The sequence below is a fragment of the Hylobates moloch genome, unplaced genomic scaffold (genome assembly GCF_009828535.3).
Source record: "Hylobates moloch isolate HMO894 unplaced genomic scaffold, HMol_V3 SCAFFOLD_11, whole genome shotgun sequence".
NCBI classification, from domain to species: Eukaryota; Metazoa; Chordata; class Mammalia; order Primates; family Hylobatidae; genus Hylobates; species Hylobates moloch.
Genome location: NW_026652286.1, coordinates 46834873 through 46847822, shown reverse-complemented (window position 1 = coordinate 46847822; position 12950 = coordinate 46834873). Strand labels below are relative to the sequence as shown.

Sequence of the window (12950 nt, the reverse complement as noted above, 5' to 3'; positions counted from 1 at the left end):
CTATTAGCTTTAACAATTATTTCATGGATTCTTTAGGATTTTTTGTGAATAAAATGTCATGTGTAAACAGAAATAGTCTTACTTCTTCCTTTGCTATCTGGATGCCTTTTATTTCTCTTGCCCAATTTTTATGGCTAGAATTTCCAGTACAATGTTGAACAAAAGGCAACAGTAGACATCATTTATCTTGTTCCTGCTACTGGGAGGAAAGTTTTCTCTTTCACCACTGAGTATGATGTTGCTGTGGGTTTTTCATAGATTCCTTTTATAAGGCTGAAGTTCTCTTATTTTCCTACGTGTTCAGCATTTTTCTCATGAAAGGGTATAAGATTTTGTCACTTTTTGTGTGTGTCTACTGAGCTTTTTTCCCCTTCATTCTACTAAAATGGTACATTACATTGATCTTCGTATGCTGAAACACCTTTGCATTCTTGGAATAAATCCCACTTGGTCATGGTATATAATTCTTTTAAAAAAATGCTGCTGGATTTTGTTGGCTAGTATTTTTGCTGAAGAATTTTTATCTATATTCCTAAGAGATCTTGGCCTATAGTTTTCTTATGAAATATTTGTCTGACTTTGGTATCAGGGTAATGCTTACCTCATATAATATTTATTCTTCTAATTTTTGGGAGAGGGTGGGATTCATGTTAATTCTTTAGTTGTTTGGCAAAATCACCAGTGAAGCCATTGGCCCTCGGCTTTTATTGTTGGATTTTTTTTTTTATTATGGGTTCAACCTCTTTACTTGATATAGGTCAATTCAGATTTTCAACTTCCTCACGTACTTTACGAGTTTCTAGGAATTGGTATTTCATTACATTCACTCTAGAAACTGGTACATTTCATCTAAATTGTCTAATCTGCTGGCATTAAAATTGTTCATAGTATTTGTCTATAATCCTTCTTAATTCTATAGTAACAGTAATGTCGTCATTTTCTTCCTAATTTTGGTAATTTGAGTCTTCTCTTTTTTCTTGACCAGTCGTTAAAAATTTGTCAATTTTGTTGATCTTACCAAAGGACCCAGCTTTTGGGTTTCATTCATTCTACTGTTTTCCTATTCTCTGTTAATCTTAAATGTAATCTTTATTATTTCTTTCCTTTTGTTTTCTGTGTTTAGTCTGTTCTGTTTAGTCTTAGATCTTTTATAATGTAGGCTTTTACAACTATAAATTTCCCTCTGAGCACTGCTGTCATTACATTAAGTTTTGATGTACAGGTTTTAATTTTTACCTTTTTCTAACTTTTAAGTTCAGGGGTACATGTGCAGGATGTGCAGGTTTGTTACATAGCTAAACCTGTGTCATGGTGGTTTGCTGCACAGATCATCCCATCACCTAGGTATTAAGCCCAGCATCCATTAGCTATTTTTCCTGATGATCTCCCTCCTCCCACCCCCTTCCTCCTGCAGGCCCCAGTGTGTGTCGTTTCCCCAGTTTCCCCACGTGTCCATGAGTTCTCATCATTCGGCTCCCACTTTATAAATGAGAATATGTGATGTTTGGTTTTCTGTTCCTGCATTAGTTTGCTGAGAATGATGTCTTCCAGCTCCATCCATGCCCCTGCAAAGGACATAATCTTGTTCCTTTTAATGGCTGCATAGTATTCCATGGGGGTATACGTACCACATTTTCTTTATTCAGTCTATCACTGAATGGCATTTAGGTTGGTTCCATGTCTTTGCTATTGTGAACAATGCTGCAATGAACCTACATGTGTGTGTACTTTTATAAGGGAATGATATATATTCCTTTGGGTATATACCTAGTAATGAGATTGCTGGGTCAAATGGTATTTCTGCCTCTAGGTTTCTGAGGAATCGCCACACTGTCTTCCACAATGGTTGAACTAATTTACACTCCCACCAACAATGTAAAAGTGTTCCTTTTTCTCCATAACCTTGCCAGCATCTGTTGTTTTTTGACTTTTTAATAATAGCCATTCTGACTGGTGTGAGATGGTATCTCATTATGGTTTTGATTTGCATTTCTCTAATGATCAGTAATGTCAAGCTCTTTTTCATATGCTAGTTGGCCACATGTATGTCTTCTTTTGAGAAGTGTCTATTCATCCTTTGTCCACTTTTTACTGGGGTGGCTTTTTTTTTCTTGTAAATTTGTTTAAATTCCTTGTAGATGCTGAATGTTAGACCTTTGTCAGATGGATAGATTGCAAAATTTTCTCCCATTCCGTAGGTTGTCTGTTCACTCTGATGACAGTTTCTTTTGCTGTGCAGAAGCTCTTTAGTTTAATTAGATCCAATTCGTCAATTTTACTTTTGGTGCAATTGCTTTTGACATCTTCATCATGAAATCTTTGCCCATGCCTATGGTCCTGAATGGTATTGCCTAGATTTTCTTCTAGGGTTTTTATAGTTTTTGGTTTTACATTTAAGTCTTTAATTCATCTTGAGTTGATTTTTTTATTTTTTATATGGTGTAAGGAAGGGGTCCAGTTTCAGTTTTCTGCATATGGCTAACCAATTCTCCCAGCACCACTTACTAAATAGGGAATCCTTTCCCCATTGTTTTTGTCAGGTTTATCTAAGATCATATGGTTGCAGGTATGTGGTCTTATTTCTGGATTCTCTATTCTGTTCCATTGGTCTGTCTATTCTTGTACCAATATCAGGCTGTTTTGGTTACAGTAGCCTTGTAGTATAGTTTGAAGTCAGGTAGCGTGATGTCTCCAGCTTTTTTCTTTTTGCTTAGAATTGTCATGAATATTGAGGTTCCATATGAATTTTAAATGGTTTGGGTTCCATATGAATTTTAAAATAGTTTTTTCTAATTCTGTGAAGAATGTCAATGGTAGTTTAATGGGAATAAAGTTGAATCTATAAATTGCTTTGGGCAGTACAGCCATTTTAATGATATTCATTCTTCCTATCCATGAGCATGCAATGTTTTTCCATTTGTTTGGGTCATCTCTGATTTCTTTGAGCAGTGGTTTGTAGTTCTCCTTGAAGAGGTCCTGCCTTCCCTTGTTAGTCATATTCCTATTTTATTCTTTTTGTGTCACTTGTGAATGGGAGTTTATTCATGATTTGGCTCTCTGGTTACCTGCTACTGGTGTATAGGAATGCTAGTGAATTTTGTACAATGATTTTGTATCCTGAGATTTTGCTGAAGCTGCTTATCAGATTAATAAGCTTTTGGGCTGGGACAATGGTGTTTTCTAGATATAGAATCATGTCATCTGCAAACAAAGACAGTTTGACTTCCTCTCTTCCTATTTGAATATGCTTTATTTCTTTCTCTTGCCTGATTGCCCTGGCTAGAACCTCCAATACTATGCTGAATAGGAGTGGTGAGAGAGGGCATCCTTGTCTTGTGCCTATTTTCAAGGGGAATGCTTCCAGCGTTTGTCCATTCAGAATGGTATTGGCTGTGGGTCTGTCATATATGGCTCTTATTATTTTGAGGTATGTTCCTTCAATATCTAGTTTATTGAGAGTTTTCAACATGAAGGGATGCTGAATTTTATTGAAGGCCATTTCTGCACCTATTGAGATAATCACATAGTTTTTGTCTTTAGTTCTGTTTATGTGAAGAATCACATTTACTGATTTGTCTATGCTGAACCACCCTTGCATCCCGGGTGATATCATTAGGCTTTGTGTCCCCACCCAAATCTCATCTTGAATTATAATCCCCATAATTCACAAAGAGATGGTCTGGAATTGGAACTTATGTTTAAAAGGAAAGCACAACATAAACGTTTGGAAAATTTCCAGTCTGACGGAGCAATAGAAAACAAAACTCAGCTGCAGAAATTTGCATAAGTAATAAGGAGCCAAATGTCAATTGCCAAGACAATGGGGAAAATGTCTTCAGGGCATGTCAGAAGTCTTCACAGCAAGCCCTCCCACTGCAGGCCCAGAAAGCTAGGAGGAGAAAATGGTTTTGTGGGCCCAGGGCCTTGCTGCTTTGTGAAGTCTCTTGGTACCCACAACCCAGCCATGGCTAAAAGGGGCCAATGTACAGATCAGGCCATTGTTTCAGAGAGTACAAGCCCCAAGCCTTGGTGGCTTACATGTGGTATTGGGCCTGTAGGTGCACAGAAGTGAAGAAATGAGGTTTGGGAACCTTCACCTAGATTACACAGAATGTATGCAAATGCCAGGATGTCCAGGCAGAAGTCTGCTGCAGAGGTGGAGCCTGGAGCACCTCTGCTAGGGCAGTGTGGAAGGGAAATACCCACACCGAGTCCCCATTGGGGCACTGCCTAGAGGAGCTGTGATAAGAGGGCTACCTTCCTCCAGACCCCAGAATGGTAGATCCACTGACAGCTTACACCATGTACCTAAAAAAGCCATAGACACTCAATGCCAGCCTGTGAAATCAGCCAGGAAGGGAGCTGTACCCTGCAAAGCCACAGGGGCAGAGCTGCTCAAGGCCCTGGGAGCCCACCTCTTGCACTAGTGTGATCTGAATGTGAGACATGGAGTCAAAGGAGATCATTTCGGAGCTTTAAGATTTGGCTGCCCTGCTGGATTTCAGACTTGCATGGGGCCTGTAGCCCCTTCGTTTTGGCCAATTTCTCCCAATGGGAATGGGTGTATTTACCCAATGACTATACCCTTATTGCATCTATGAAATAACTAACTTGCTTTTGATTTTATAGGCTCATAGGCAGCAGGGACTTGCCTTGTCTCAGATGAGACTTTGGGGGGGGCTGTTGAAAGGCTTGATTGTGTTTTGAAAAGTGAGGACATGATATTTGGGAGGGGCCAGGGGTGGAATGGTTAGGCTTTGTGTTCCCACCCAAATTTCATCTTGAATTATAAACCTCATAATCCCCATGTGTCAAGGTAGAGTCCAGGTGGTGGTAACTGAATCATGGGGGTGGTTTCCCCAATGCTGTTCTTGTAATAGTGAGTTCTCATGAGATCTGACGATTTTATTTATTTACTTATTTATGAGGTGGGGTCTTGCTCTGTCACCCAGGCAGTAGTGCAGTGGCTCAATCTTGACTCGCTGTGACATCCACCTCCCAGGTTCAAGTGATTCTCATGTCTCAGCCTCTGGAGTAGCTGGGATTACAGGTGCATGTCACCACACCCAGCTAATTTTTGTATTTTTAGTACAGATGGGGTTTCACTATGTTGGCCAGGCTGGTCTCGAACTCTTGACTTCAAGTGATCCACCTGCCTCAGCCTCCCAATGTGCTGGGATTACAGGTGTGAGCCATTGCTTCTGGCCAAGATCTTATGGTTTTATAAGGGCCTCTTCCCCCTTCATTCATTCACTCCCTCCTGCCACCTTGTGAAGAAGGTGCCTGCTTTGACTTCCGCCATGATTGTAAGTTTCCTGAGGCCTCCCCCAGCCACATGGAACTGAGTCAATTAAACTTCTTTTCTTTATAAATTACCTAGTCTCAGGCAGTTCTTTATAGCAGTGTGAAAAAAGATTAACACACAGGGGATGGAGCCTACTTGGTCATGACAAATAAGCTTTTTGATGTGCTGGATTTGGTTTGCCAGTATTTTATTGAGGACTTTTGCATTGATGTTTATCAAGGATATTTGGCCTGAAGTTTTCTTTTTTTGTTGTATCTCTTCCAGGTTTTGGTATCAGGATGATGCAGGCCTTATAGAATGAGTTAGGGAGGAGTCCCTGCTTTTCAATTTTTTGGAATAGTTTCTGTAGAAATGGCACCAACTCATCATCGTACCTGTGGTAGAATTCAGCTGTGAATGTCTTGTCCTGGGCTTTTTTGGTTGGTAGGCTACTCCTCACTGCCTCAATTTCAGAACTCACTATTGGTCTATTGAGGGTTTCAATTTCTTCCTGGTTCAGTCTTAAGAGGGTGTATATATCCAGGAAGGTTTTTATTTTCATTCCTCTCAAAGTATTTTCTAATTTCTCTTGTGACTTCTTCTTTGGCTCACTGGTTTTAAAGAATGTGTTGTTTCATTTCCACATATTAATTTTCCAGTTTTCTTCCTATCAATTTCTAGTTTCATTCCATTGTGGTCAAAAATATAGTTATTATTTCAACCTTTTAAACTATATTGAGACTTGTTTTATGGTCTAACATACAGTCTATGTTGGAGAATGTTCCATGTGCACTTCAGAAGAATTCTTCTTGTTGAATTGATCTTTTTATCATTATATAATGTATTTGTCTTTTGTAACAATTTTTAACCTGAAGTCTATATTGTCTGATATTAGTATAGTTACTCCAGCTCTCTTGTTTACTGTTTGCATGAAATATCTTTCCATCCTTTCACTATCAACCTATTTCTGTCTTTGGATCTAAGGTGTGTCTCAGCATATATCTGAATCATTTCTTTTTTAAATCCATTCTCCCAATCTCTTCCTCTTAATTGCAGTTTAATCAATTTACATTTAATGTAATTGCTGATAAAGAAGGACTTCTGCTATTTTCTAGGTCTTATACAGGCATCCCTTTCTTTTTTGTCCTTTGCTTTATTGCACACTGCTGATATTGCATTTTTTACAAACTAAAGATTCGTGGCAACCCTGTATCAAGCAAGTCTATCAGCATCATTTTTCCAACAGCATGTGCTCACTTCCTGTCTCTGTGTCACGTTTTGGTAATTCTCACGATATTTCAAACTTTTTCATTATTATTATATCTGGTATAGTGATTTGTGATCTTTGCTATTTCCAGTATTCTGTTTGGCTTTCAACAGTTTGATTATAATATGTCTTGGTGTAGACGTCTTTATTCCTACTTTGGAGTCACAGAACTTCTTGGATGTGTAGACTTAATGTCTTTCATTAAATTTGGTTAGTGTTTGGTCATTATTACTTCAAATATTCTTTCTGCCCCTTTCTCATTCTGGGACTACCATTTTGTGTATATTGGTACACTTAATGGTGTCTCACAGATTTCTTAGGCTCTGTTCATTTTTCTTTATTCTTTTTTCTTTCTGTTTCTCAGATTGGATAATCTCAATTGACCTATATTCAAATTAGTTAATTATTCTGCCTGTTCAAATCTGTTCTGTCAATGTACTCTTCAGCTCCAGAATTTCTATTTGATTCCTTTTTTATAATTTTTATCTCTTTATTGATACTGTCTACTTAGGACATTGTTTTTCATGGTTTCCTTTAGTTCTTTGCCCATAGTTCCTTTAGCTCTTGAGCATATGATTTAAAGTCCACATTAAAAATGTCAAATGTCTTGGCTTCCTTTGGGACAGTTTCTATCGGTTTCTTTTTTCCTGTGTATGGGTCATAGTTTCTTGTTTCTTATGCCTCATATTTTTTGCATTTTGAATATTATAAGGTGGCAACTATGAAAATCAGATTCTCTCCCCACCCCTGGGTTTGTTGTTGCTGTCTGTTATAGCTGTTATTTGTTCAGTGACCTTTTTGAGCTGATTTTATAAAGTCTATTTTTTTGTCATATTTGGCCAATGAATTCTCTGTTCTGTTAGCTTAGTGGTCAGTTAGTACTGATCTGACAGAGTTCCTTAGATGCCAAGATTCCGGTGTTCTTTAAGCTTTTTTTTTTTTTTTTTTTTTTTTCCTGAGACAGGGTCTCACTCTATTGCCTAGGCTGGAGTACAATGAAGTGATCATGGCTAACTGAAGCCTCTATCTCCTGGGCTCAAGAGATCCTCCCACCTCAGCCTCCTGAGTAGCTGGAACTACAGGCATGTATCACTATGCTTGGCTGATTTTCAAAATTTTTAGTAGAAACAAGGTCTCGCTATGTTGTCCACGCTGGTCTCAAACTCCAGAGCTCAAGCAATCCTCCCACCTCAGCCTCCCAAAATGCTAGGATTACAGGCATGAGTCACCAAACTCAGCCACGTGCATTTTTTCTAGATTGAGACACTGCTTATTTGCTGTACACTTCTGATTAGTTTCCAGAGTTCCAATAAAGTTGATGTTGGCTGTTTTTGCCAATTATTACTGCTTTTATGGAAGGCTTTTGGAGTTCCCTGCTCTGCCAATTTTGCTCATGTCACCAGGCAAAGTATCTTTTAAGAAACAGTGAGATATATTTAAATTATAAAGCAAGAAAGGTGTTTTATTACCATGGCACTACTGAAAAGATCAAGCAGTACTTCTAGCAACATGCAGTATAAATCTGGACACTAACAGTCACTAAAATCATGAATGTAAAAATATTATATATAACATAAACATAATACCCAGATAATATTATTGTTGTTATTGTAGCATTTGGTCAGGGAAAGAGTCTTCAAAATGCTGGAGCAGAATAGTCAAGAGCAATAAACCTGATAATGTTCTTAGGATTTAAAGTGCCCAGACAATAATCTCACTAAAAAAAATGGAGGCGGTAACTATTCCTTCCTCTTTTGTACGGAGTCCATTTCTGTATTCCTAAACCCTAACACAGTGCCTGGCATATAGTGGATATATTAAAGAAATTTCTTATAAATACATAAAAATGTGTGCAGAAATAACCTCTTTCTATCCCTTAAGGAAAAGAAAAAAAACATCAACATTTATTAGAAACCCATTATCTGTCAGGCACTGTGCTCAGTGTTTGAAATATACTGTATCTCATTTAATCCACACAGAGACTCTATGACATAGGTATCATCATCCCCAATTCATAGACAGAGAAATGAGAGAAGTGATCTTTTCAAGTTCACACAGCTGAAGTGAATTATTTAAACCTACAGTATCTCTATAATTCTAAGGCCTGTACTCTTTGCACCACAGCATACTGATCTAACTTACTCTACTCTGCCACAGAACAGACTCAAAACATCTAGGGAAGCTCTATCTGAACACATAATGAAGGCATAAACAAGAGAAAGCAGCACTGTCTGAAAAGCAACTTGCTTAAAATGTCCACTGCCAAGAGACCAGATGGTTTCTGGGACGTCTAGTTAGGCTAAAAATACCCGCACCCACAATGAGTGTGATTTACAAACAAAGAAAAGCAGGGGTAGCCAGTATAAACATGCAGCTGGAAAGCTAGAAGATTTAATGCTTACAAAACACTGCTTAAAGGATTTCAAATGGCCATACAAGATATAAAACGTTAGATAGCTTATGCTCTCAATTGCTTGCTCATTACTCTCTCTGTCTCTTACATACCTACACCATACTTGTTTCTTAAGGGTAGCTTCAGGTCTGACAGAGCTGAGTCCCACCAAGAAATTAAGGTTGGAGAGGACCCTCCTGCCAGTCTCTGGCCTGAAAGACCCTTCCCACCCTCTCCATCCTGTCACACATACACACATCTCTCTCTCTCTCTCTCTCTCTCTCTCTCTCTCTCTCTCACTCACACACACCCTGGATTGAAACCCAGAAGCTTCTTTAGACCTTGGTGCAGCTGCTATCCACCCAGAAGTTGGTAATATTTTGTTACACTCTGGGTTATCTGCCTTGTCTATACTAGTATTTTCATTTTTTTAGGTGTACAATGTAATGGTTTTTAGTATAGTCAGTTATTTAACCATCACCACAATTAATTTTAGAACATTTCTGTCACCTCAAAAAGGAACCCCATACCCTTTAGCTATCACCTCAAACCCCACTTCCTCCAGCCCTAAGCAACTACTCATGTATTTTATGTCTCTACGTATTTGCCTATTCTGGACACACACTTGTATTCTTTTACTGATGGATAGGAACACTTGTTTCCATAGCTCTATTCCAAAAGGCCTAACATAATGCAGAAGGATCTGAGTTCTCTTAAATGAGAAATAACTGGACAGATTCTCACTTTTCTCTGTAGCAACCATGTATCTTTTTGGAACAATGGTGGGTATAAATTATTTTTTTTAAAAATGGAAGGAGAGCAGCCTTCTGTTGCAAAGATAGATAATTTCAAAACACATACTTAAGTGCAGGGCCTTTTGTCACAGAGCTCTGATAATGACAGAAAACGTAGATTTGGAGTAAAAAGAGAACTGGGTTCCAATTCCATCTGTGTACTCTACTGAGTTGAGAGATTGTTGGGTGAGTCACTTAACCTCTTTGAATTGCAGCTTCCTTTGCTGTAAAACAGTGATGTTACACATTTTGCAGGATGAATATGAGAATTAAATCACATGAGGTATGCTAAGAACTCAACATGGCAGAGAGCCCAAGGAAGCAACGGGAAAAGGCTAGCTCCTGACACTACCCCTCACCAAACTTCCAGGCCTTTCTGAAGACTATGAGAATATTTCTGTTCTAAAATGGCAGAGATAGTACTGACGCTTCTACCATCATTCTCCTTAAGCTCCACACTGCTTCTCCTTAAGCTATCTTCCTTTTCCAGCCATATTCCATTACTTTTAATAAGATTTGTCCTCTTAATAAACGGGCTGGTAAACACTTGACTTGTTCCAATTCCTTTATCTCTCCACAACACACACACACACGCGCGCGCGCGCGCGCGCACACACACACAGGCCATCATCAAGCCTTGCTATTTCAACTCACTGCTTCATCTTCTTCTCATAATCTCCTCTCCCTCAAGCCACTGTTTGACTATTCCCCACACACAATTTAAGTCTGATCTTTATTGTTACAACTTCCCAACGGCCCCCACCCCCTTTCTTTTCATGCCCTGGCCTCACTTCCTCCATCCTTCAAAACTCTCGTTTAAGCCACCTCTAGACATTTCCATTTTAGAGGAAGAATCTTAAGAAATCATAGAGTAAACCCCCATGCCCTAGCTTGGAGGTAAGGCATAACACTCTGCAATTTTACCTAAATGAGACTGAAGGAGAGCCAACTGATTTTACTCAAGGTCACAATGCTACTTCTTCCCTAAAACTCCACCCCTTAGTTCTCTGGATCTGCTTCTTTTCCTCAATCCTGAAGCTAGTATTCCAATATCACATCACTTATGCATCTGCTTGGCTTCTGTTACCTGAATGCTTCTGTATTTCATTTGTGAATTTTAAGGAAGGGTACCTATTTCCCAGAGGGTCTTCAGATTTCAATTCGCTCTAACACTGGCTGGACATGTGTTTAGTATCTCTGTCAGTAAGACTCTGTCTCTATCTGTCCTTATATATACACTGTATAGAAAGCACAGCCACTTTAAGTCCCCTGATGTGCCACACTCTGAGCCACCAGAGACTCAGGCTTAAAAGTATCTGCACGTTAGAAAACAAAACAATGTAGCTATGGTTAATTTCTACTAAGTAGAACACAGATCTTTCTTTTATAGCATCTATAAAAAGTATCAATATAAACTATTGCTAAAGCATTTGAAGGCTAAAAAGCAACTTCATAGCATAAAAATTTTATCAATGTGGTCACTAGACTTCCCCCTAAATCCCATATTAATCCTATGGAATCTAATCTAAAAAACAGCCATCAGCCAATCTAAGCTCCTAGAGCCCTCCCCCTCCTAGAGGCCCTCTGCTGCAAGTTTGAAAATCAGTTCTGACAAAGCCCTAGTTTAACCTACCAACAGGCACAAGGCCTGTCTTATTCAAACATTCCACAAATATTTACTGAGCCCTTACTAAGTGCCAGGCACTGTACTAAGTATTATAATGATGAACAAGATGCTATCCCTGCCTTTGATGAGTTTAAAGTCTAGAGGAGAAGGTGAACAGAGGCAGCATGAGGATCTACTAAGAAGGTATGGAGTACGGTAGAAAGAGCAGTAAACTCAGAGCCAAGAAGCCTCAGTTCTAACTCAGTTTCCTCCTGTTTTAGCAGTCTAAGATTTGGCAAGCCATGTTCTCTCTCTGGGCTTTAGTCTTCCATTTATAAAATAAATGGACTGAATAAGATGATATTTAAGGTCCTTTTCAGCTATAAGAGTCCACGTTCCAAGAGAAGATAAAAATCGCAGCAGCAGCAGCAGTAATATTCACTGAAGACTTAGCATGTGCCAGAAATCTTGCTAGGAACCATTTACTTAAGATTCCATTTTGTACGAAATGGCATTACCATCATTACTACATCACTTTAAAAAAAAAAACTGGAAAGAAGACTGGTTTGATTATGTTTCTTTGTATGGTTATACTCTATTTACAAGAAGAATCTGAAGTGATTTACAGTCAAAATACATAATGACAAATAAAGACTACATTAAGTAATACATGTAAGAAGGGTACAGCAGAAATTATTTTTTAAATAATTAGGCAACAGAGAGAGCTCCCGTCTCAAAACAAAACAAAAACAACAAACAAACAAACAAAAAAGCCCCAAAATGAAAGGGTCTGGTTGTGTATTCACAGGAGCAGCAAGAGAGAGAGATCTACTAAATAATACTGGTGGAAAGGAAGAGTTGAACCCTAGAGATAAGGGTGAGCAATATCAGCTTTAAACAAAACAGAAAATGAACTGGGGTGAAGATTGTTTCTTTGGCCAGACACAGTGGCTCACACCTATAATCCCAGCACTTTGGGAGGCTGAATCATGAGGACTGCTTGAGCCCAGGAGTTCAAGACCAGGTTGGGCAACACAAGGAGACCTCGTCTCTACAAAAAAAAGTTTTAAAAATTAGCCAGACATGGTGGCACACACCTATGGTCTCAGCTATTCAGGAGGCTGAGATGGGAGGATTGTTTGAGCTCAGGAGATTGAGGCTACAGTGAACCATGATTGCCCAATTATACTCCAGCCTGGACAACAGAGTGAGACACTGTCTAAAAAAAAAAAAAAAAGATTGTATCTTTACATCTGTATATTAAAACAGAGCAAGGCAGCTGTTCACAAAATGTCTGTTGAATGAATATGTATGAGTCTTCCTTCTTTCCTCCATTTCTTCTTTGCTTCCCTTCCTTCCTCCTATCTATTCATCTTTCCTTTCCTCCACCTAGCCCTTCATTATCCTTCTAGCACCCATCATCTATCCAATTCCCTCTTCCTTTCCTTCCCAGGGCCTACAAAGTCTAAAGGATCAAGAGATTCCTTGACAAAGGTCTTAAAAACTTTTCAGTTTGCTCTCTTGAAACCTATAAAGATATATTTTAGGTCTAGGCATTGAAAAGAAAATCAGTTCTGTCCTCGCTTCCTACTAAGTCCAGAAGGAGA

At 38.8% G+C, this 12950-nt stretch overlaps 1 protein-coding gene across 1 annotated transcript in view; it reads right to left on the bottom strand.

The window, feature by feature from the left end:
• RNF169 (ring finger protein 169) overlaps window positions 1-12950 on the bottom strand; it is a 90062-nt gene that overhangs the window by 7076 nt on the left and 70036 nt on the right. The window lies entirely within an intron of this gene.